This window comes from Cornus florida, unplaced genomic scaffold, assembly GCF_030987335.1.
Source record: "Cornus florida cultivar Cherokee Brave unplaced genomic scaffold, ASM3098733v1 CherokeeBrave_3.0.0_Hap2_Chr05, whole genome shotgun sequence".
NCBI lineage: Eukaryota > Viridiplantae > Streptophyta > Magnoliopsida > Cornales > Cornaceae > Cornus > Cornus florida.
The window spans coordinates 42,976,152-42,984,049 of NW_026775575.1; the positions used below are offsets into that span (position 1 = coordinate 42,976,152).

General features: G+C 35.2%; 1 pseudogene; it reads right to left on the reverse strand.

The window, feature by feature from the left end:
• Positions 1-119: 119 nt before the first annotated feature.
• LOC132310124 (putative germin-like protein 9-2) lies at positions 120-6,797 on the reverse strand (annotated as a pseudogene).
• Between the last annotated feature and the right edge of the window lie 1,101 nt (positions 6,798-7,898).

The following is a 7,898-nucleotide window of genomic DNA, read 5'->3' on the forward strand; positions in this document are numbered from 1 at the left end:
TCTCATTTCCTTAGTTCTACTTATTAGCGAAAAAATAAAAAATTCATAAATAGTTCTTAGTATTAAGTACTATCAAATTAGAGAAATGAGAATGAAAATAATGGTAAAAATGTTCAGAACTAAGCCTTGGGTGCGAGACCTGCGTTGATCTTCTGAATGGTAGCAACATCAGTTTTAAAGGACTTGGCCAGAATTCCATCATCAATGCCAGTGGCAAAGAGAGTGGCAGGAAGAGCTGCAGTCCCAGCATTTGCACTACCAAAGGCGGAGATGGCTGTGGCTTGTACTTGGTCATCAGCATTGTATTGGTAGTGAATTAGTCCTTTAGGGAACACAAACATGTCCACAATTTGGAGCTTCTGAGTGAAGAGTTTGTTGGTGGTGTCAACAAATCCCACTTCAAGACTACCTTCCACGACGAATAGAAGCTCTGCAGAGCGCGGATGGCTATGAGGTGGGTTGACAGCACCAGCTGGGAACTGAAGCACGGCTTGTGAGACACTGACCATTCACAGCTGGGAACTCTGCCATGCTAGCTTTCGTTACCTTAAAGTTTGGTGGGGCTGGGGCTCCTGGCTCACCAAATATTCCGCGCATTCCTGTGAAGGTGAAGAAACTTCCATTAATGCTGTTATAGTTTCCCGGGACTATGAAGTCTGATGTGATATCCGGATCACTTGCGTGGACCATCCAGGATCCAACCACCATGGCTGAAACTGAAAGGAACAGCAGAACATGTCTGAACAACATTGTTATATGATTGATTAGAAGAAAGATCACTACCGTGTGTTTATGATGATTTGCTTTAATTCGACTCTCAATTTATAACATTCGTCTTTAGCTTTGTCCCAAAATTAGACAACTCACAACTTGCAGATATAGATAGTGCCCGGCATGGTTTGATATTTACAAAGCTTGTCCTTTTTCAATTTCTTCTTTGGCATATATATGGACAGCTGAAACTGGTTAGCGAGTGCCACTTGATGTTATCGACCATGTGATCGTGTTAACCAAAGCTTAGAAAGTGCTTAGAAGTTAATACTTGGAACATTTTGACTCGTTAGAGCCTGATACACAGACTAATTAAGCAATTATGGATAGTTGGCTAAGAAATGAATATGGAGTCGCAAAAAAGTATGATAAGTACAACAATTTCGAAATTAAAAGTTTTGGGGGACAAAGTGGAGAACACAATGTAATGGGGCTTCCACATTGAGGCATTTTTGTGACTTTTGGCTTTGTTTACTAGCCAAATAAAAATATCAAACAATTTTGGATGGAGAACTGATTGCTGAAGTTTTTATGATTTGTTTGGACCGTCAGGGGCAAATGATATGCTAATAGATTTTCTGAGTTGATCCCGAAGTGTGCGTTTTTGACCCAAGAGGAGAGTTTTTTGATTGGAAATGGCCCAACGAACAAGACTCACTGTTATGTGTGACGTAACTTGTTTTCCGGCGAAATAGCATCGTTTAGAGCCTCAAAATGGGGTTTTTTGTCCCAAAGAAGTCTGTCAAATATTTCAAGAATTTCATTGCGTAAACAAACTCAAATTGCACTCATATTTTATATTTAGTAATTTTAATTTATTAGGGTTTTTTTTTTTAAATTTTTTTAAAAACTTTATTTTTAGGCTTATTTTCAAATATTAGTATTTCTTGGGATTATGTTTCCTTATGTTATAAGGATTCGAGTTGTAGTTAGTTTCCTTATTGACTAGGGTTTTCTTTTAATATAAATATGTAATGCAGAGATCAGAATCATTCATTCAATTATCAATACAATTATCATATTTATCTGAATTTATTTCTCGTTTTGTGGATCCAAAATACCCTACTTTGTGAATTCAAAATAACTCGTTGTTTATAATTCGTAAAACTGAAGAAATTCCGTTGACTTGATATAAATATATATATACATATATATATATAGGTAATTTATACAAACTTCTTCTATAGTTTATCATAATTACACGGACCTCTCATGTGATTTAAGAATTTACTCGGACCTTCCCTAAAAATAAAAATATCATATAGAGACCTCCTTTATATGTGACGGACCGTCAACTGCACTAACAAACGTGCCAAATTTACTAAAATGCTCTCAAATTTCTAGGACAAATGACTAAAATACTCATATAAATAATATATATATATATATATATATATATATATGTAGTAGTAGTGTACATAAAAATGATGAATTTACACATCTCCCTTCGTATTATTATATCTATACATATATCTATTATCTGTCTCCATCATCAGACACTATAGATCGCCGTCCCTGTCGTTGGAGATCGCTGCAAATCAACCCCACAACCACCATCCCACAACCACCTGTAATCCTCACCGCAAAAACTGCTCTCACCCCCACAACCACTTGGCAACGCAACCACCATCCGATAACCACCATTGTTCCCGTTGCACAACCACCATCCGATAACCACCATTCTCGCTGCACAACCACCGCTCATCCACAACCACTACAATCCTTACTGCAACCACTATTCTCACCCCACAACCATTGTCACTATTCCCATAGCTGACCACCACCAAAACAAGCCCATAACCGACGGTGATTTGGTGGTGGATTGTTAGGCGACTTCGCAAATACCTTAATTTGAAAACAAATCTAGAGTTTCAATAATCGAATGAGGATGTAGATTCAGGAATTGAAGGGTTCGTGATTCAGGGACATAGTAGAAAAAGATGATTGGGTGTGAATGTCGTGCGATTAGGGGTCGTAACCGGCGATTGCAAACCCTCGCTGCCGCCTCGCCGTCGCCGTCACAGATCTTCGTCGCTGTAGATCCGGTCAATGAATCACCACATCCATAACAAAACCCACCACCATCGTCGCCGCACAACCACCACCAGCAAAAACGAATGACCACCGACACCACCACAACTTGTGTCGGCGTCACCACCGCCATCCCCACTTACAACCACCGCCACCAAGGAATTACAAAAGAAACTAATTCCTTCTTAATTTGACTGAACTTACCGATTTGATGATCTTAACCTAAGCTAAGAAAAGAAGATCTGATTATCAAATCCAATTTAAGGATAAAGGTATTATGAACATTTTACTTAATTTGTTAGATGATATTAGTATAATTATTGACTGTTACAGAGAGTCTGTGTAGGATATTTTTATTTTTAGAATACGTTCGAGTAAATTTTCAAATTATAAAAAAGATTGTATAATTATAGCAAACTATAAGAGAGATTTGTGTAAATTATCCTCTATATATATATATATATATATAAAAGAGAGATTTGTGTAAACAATAAGAGAGATTTATCTAACTATATATTTGTGTAATGCCGAGTAGTTGCTTTTTGAGGCATATATGCTTATGCTCTGACATATATTATCTGCTTTCCACAAGCAAGAAGTAATCCACCTTGTTTAATTCTATCCAAGAGAATTTTCTCTACTTGTGCTCATGAATGTTGTTGATCAACTTGAAACTTATATTGTTGATGTGAGCTCTAGCGACAATTTGAAGGATGAAAAGAAATTGATGATCTTGTCAAAAAAAAAAAAAAAAAAAAACACAAAAAAGTTTGCTTGTGAAATTGGCATATCGTGCCACATGCGATTGCTACTGTAGGGAGGACATTTTCCGCTATAAATTTTTTTTAAGAAGCGATTGCATAGTCTGATAGAAATCAATGAATGAGTGATTGTTTGACTATATATATTGAAAAAGACACAATTAGTAAAATAGATAATAAAGCTTTCAGCTGAAGTTTTAAAATACGAAAATTCATCGCGGACAATTTTAAATATTTTTAGTAAAAATATCAATTAATATTAAGTTCTTCTATTTACTATGGTAGTTTGAAATTATTTTATCTTATTATTGTTAAAGGTTGCTCTCTCTTAAATAATCTTTTGGCTCTGTCACTATTTTTTGGCTCTGTCACTATTATTAACCATTGTAAAATGTATTTTTTTTCCTCTTTCGAATATTTTTAATAGTCCAAAGGTAATACAGTACATGGTAGAGTAACTGGTAATCTCTTCATATCCTCGTAGATTCCCCCACCCTGATGATGAATTTTTTTATACCAGTACCATATTTTCTCATAAATGCTTCAAAAAATAATTTCTAATTAAATTATTTATTTACATAATTATTTGAAAGAAAAAGTTCTTAGAAAATTGATTTCATTTTACCTATAATTTATACTATTTTGTTAAACTAACATATCATCTTCTGAGCTCCACTAATGAAATGCTAAATAATACCCCCACCAAATTCACTCCTAAATTCAAAGAACAATTATCAAATTTAAAGTACTGGAATCGTTGCATGAGTGCTATATAAATCAAAGAAACACTTCAATTACTTTGCTGAATAATTAGATTTCAAGTTGGTGCGGGGATCTCAAAAATAAACAAAACAGGGCACCAAAGGTCCACAAGACCTATGAAATAAACGGTGGTGAGATAAATATATGTATAGTCGTTTTACTAAAACCAATGCTGAATTATTTTTTTGCCTTGATAAATAAGTATTTTGAAGAGTTAAATAATCGTTTTACTAGAGCCAATGCTGGATTGTTGTTTTACTACCTTCTTTTGACAAGCAAAAAGCCTCGCTCAATTTTATTTAAAAGAATTTTCCCGAGTTGCAATCATGAAACTTGATAATTAACTTGAAATATATCTTGTTGATTTGCTTTCAGGTTATGGTTTGAAGGATTTCAAGGAATTGGTGGTCTTGAAAAAAAAAAAGAAAGAAAAAGAAGAAGAAGTATAGCAACACCCTGCTGAGGTTTGCCAAAAGGATACACAGATACAAGTTGTCTTAATTTTGGACAATGCACCCCCTTATCAGAAATTCGATCCAAACAGCCCCTTAAAAATGTAAAATGTCAAAATTGTTCTTCAATTTTTTATTAGTTTAAATTATAAAATATCAGAATTCTTAAATGACACTTTTGCCCTAAGTATACCCTCATTACACCTCCCTTGTAACCTCATTTACCCTTATTACACCACCTACACCAGCACAATGTCCATTCACCACCACCGCCACCAAACCCTAACCCTAACAAACCAACCACCAAACACTATCACCTTCAAACACCCAAGAGGTGTACGAACAACCACATCGCCACAACCACATCACCATCAGCAAAACCACATCACCATCACTCCTAAATGCCTTCCCTATGCATGCGGCACGCGCCTCCGTGGAGCTCTCTGCAATAAGGCTGGAGAATATGAAGCGACCACCACTACCACCACCACCACCGTTCGAGTAGATAGTTTCTTCGGATCCTTCTCGTTTAGGAATAAAGGTTAGGGTGGTGTTGGTGCTGCCTCTGCTGCAACCACTGTCTCCGATAAGACAGTGCGAGAGTCGGGCTTGAGAGATCTGGAGAAGCGGATGGAGGAGGACTTCGCAGACGATGATGGCTGTGGATTTTACGGCGGATTAAAGACAAACAGATCGGTGGCAGATCGAAGACGCCGTCGATGAAGAAGACAAGCAGATCGGCGGTGAAGTGTTTGTGAGGTCCTCTCGGTGTAGGGGCAGGCGCCGGAGTTAGGGATGGTTCGGGAGCCATTGCGTCAAATATAGGCAGAACCGGAGCTGAGCCGGTAGGGACAGGCGCCACCGGTTTCTTCAACCGGTGGGTCTAGATGGATCTGGTGGCGACGAGTTTGCCATTATTGTCCTTGGCTCCAAAGCCGACTTTGCCTCCTCTGAGATCTATGAAGTTGATTGATGTGTGTATTATCAATGATAAAAACTACTCGCAATAGAACGAATCCTTGTAGGATAGGGCTATATTGAGGGTGTCGAACATCAAGGACTGTGGTGGATTGTCAAGTGTAAAACTAATTGCTAATTTAATTTAGAGAGAAGATTTGTTTGTTTTGATAGTATCTAACTAACATAAAAGATAAAAATAAATGAATTTATCAAAGATTGAGATCAAGAGAAGAAATACTTAGGGCATGACTTCACCACGAACCTCATAATATGGTCAATTGATTCAACCTTAGGGATTTCAATATTTATGCATGATCAGGAATTAAATGAATTAATATTCAATTTAATTTAATTTTAAGAAAATAAATAACGAATTTACATTAAGCAATAACTTATCTTCGGTTGGCACGAATTGTCTACCTAACTACTCTAATCTAGGTGCAGTACAACTCGTCTTCCTTAGACATAGATTATCAAAACATTCATTCATAAAACAGTTTAAAAACTTTGGCATTATCACTATTCAAATCATTATGAGAAGCCCTTAACCTCCAATCTCAAACAATAAGAATAGTTTAGATTTGATTAAAGTAAAATCAATTCTAAGACAAGATTTTAATTTCAGCAAAAACCAAGTTTATTCATTAAAAATCCAATTGACTTAGGAATGCTCTTAATCATGCAATCAAAATACATAAATAATGAAAATCCCTAAAGTTAAAGAACAATTAAACCATATTATTTGAATTCGGATTACATTAAGGCCCTAAGATGGAGGTTAGCTACTCATGGAGAGGAAAAATGTCATCATTGATGTTGTAGAAGCCATCTCCATGGACCACTAACAACTCCTTTGGATATTCTTCTTCAATCTTCAAACCCTAAAAGCCACCACAAGGTCTCTCTTATATCCTCCACTGTCATCTCTTTTTTATTTTATTTTATTTTTTTGTTGAACATCTCCCTTTTATATCCATATGTCGTTGGCTTTCTTCCTAGAGATAGGAAATAGAAAAGGCACAACAAATGAAAGAAGCTAAAACAAGTTTTTATATTTTTATAAATTTACAACGCTGTTTTGACCTATTTGGAGTACAAATCTCGAAATTACTATTAGAAAGAAAAATGACGTGCTTCGAGTCTTTTTTCTAGAGTCACTGAATTTTCCCAATTTCGAGTTTCGGGTAAAATGTTATGCCCAAAACACTGAAATGGGTCCAAAATTTCCTGCTCAAATTATTTCCTTATTGGACTAGGAAACCTTCTTTTCTTCATATAAGGACCCAAAAATGAGTTTAGCTGGTTGGAAATTCATTACATGTAAGAGACCATTGGGGTGTCTTTGATAACTGCATCAAACTTAAGGGGGTGTTATTGTCCAAAAATAGTGTAACTTGTATCTGTGTGTCCTTTTGACAAACCTTAGGAGGGGGGTATTGCTATACTTTACCCAAAAAAAGTTTATTTGAAACCAAATAGATAACATGAGACTTTTTCTAAATATAAAAAATACGATCAGTACAAGTGTAAATGTATTCATTGAAAAATTAATGTTGAAGGTGGCTCCCCATAAATAATATTTTGGATTAGTCACTCGCATTAACCATTTTATGTTTTTTGCATGGTAAACTAGCATTCTCTTTAATACCCTTATAGATTACCCCACCTTGCTCAAGGTAGAATTTTATATGAATGCCAATTTTATTTTCTGAAATATGTCAAAATTATGTCTACTTAAATAATTTATTTATATAAATTTTGAAAAAAAGGTTATTAGAAATTTGATTTCATTACCTATAATTTATGCAATTTTGTTAAGATCTCCATTCATGAAATGCTAAATGATACCCCACTAAGTTATAACCAAAAAAAAAAAATCACTTCAATTACTCTACTAAATCAATTAGAGCATCTCCAACAATTGTGTATATATATATATTTCGTGTAAATTTTATGTATTATAGTAGATTTATACAAAAATTTTGGACTACTCATATTTAGCTCCAACTATTATTTTATATCTTTTGTGTAAAATGTATCTGCCAATCACAACCAACCACGTGTCATGCTAGGACTCCACATAACTTTTACAAATTTACTTAATATAGGGTTGATTCGTTAATGGAATGAGAAAGAGGGAGGATAAATGAAATATGTTGAT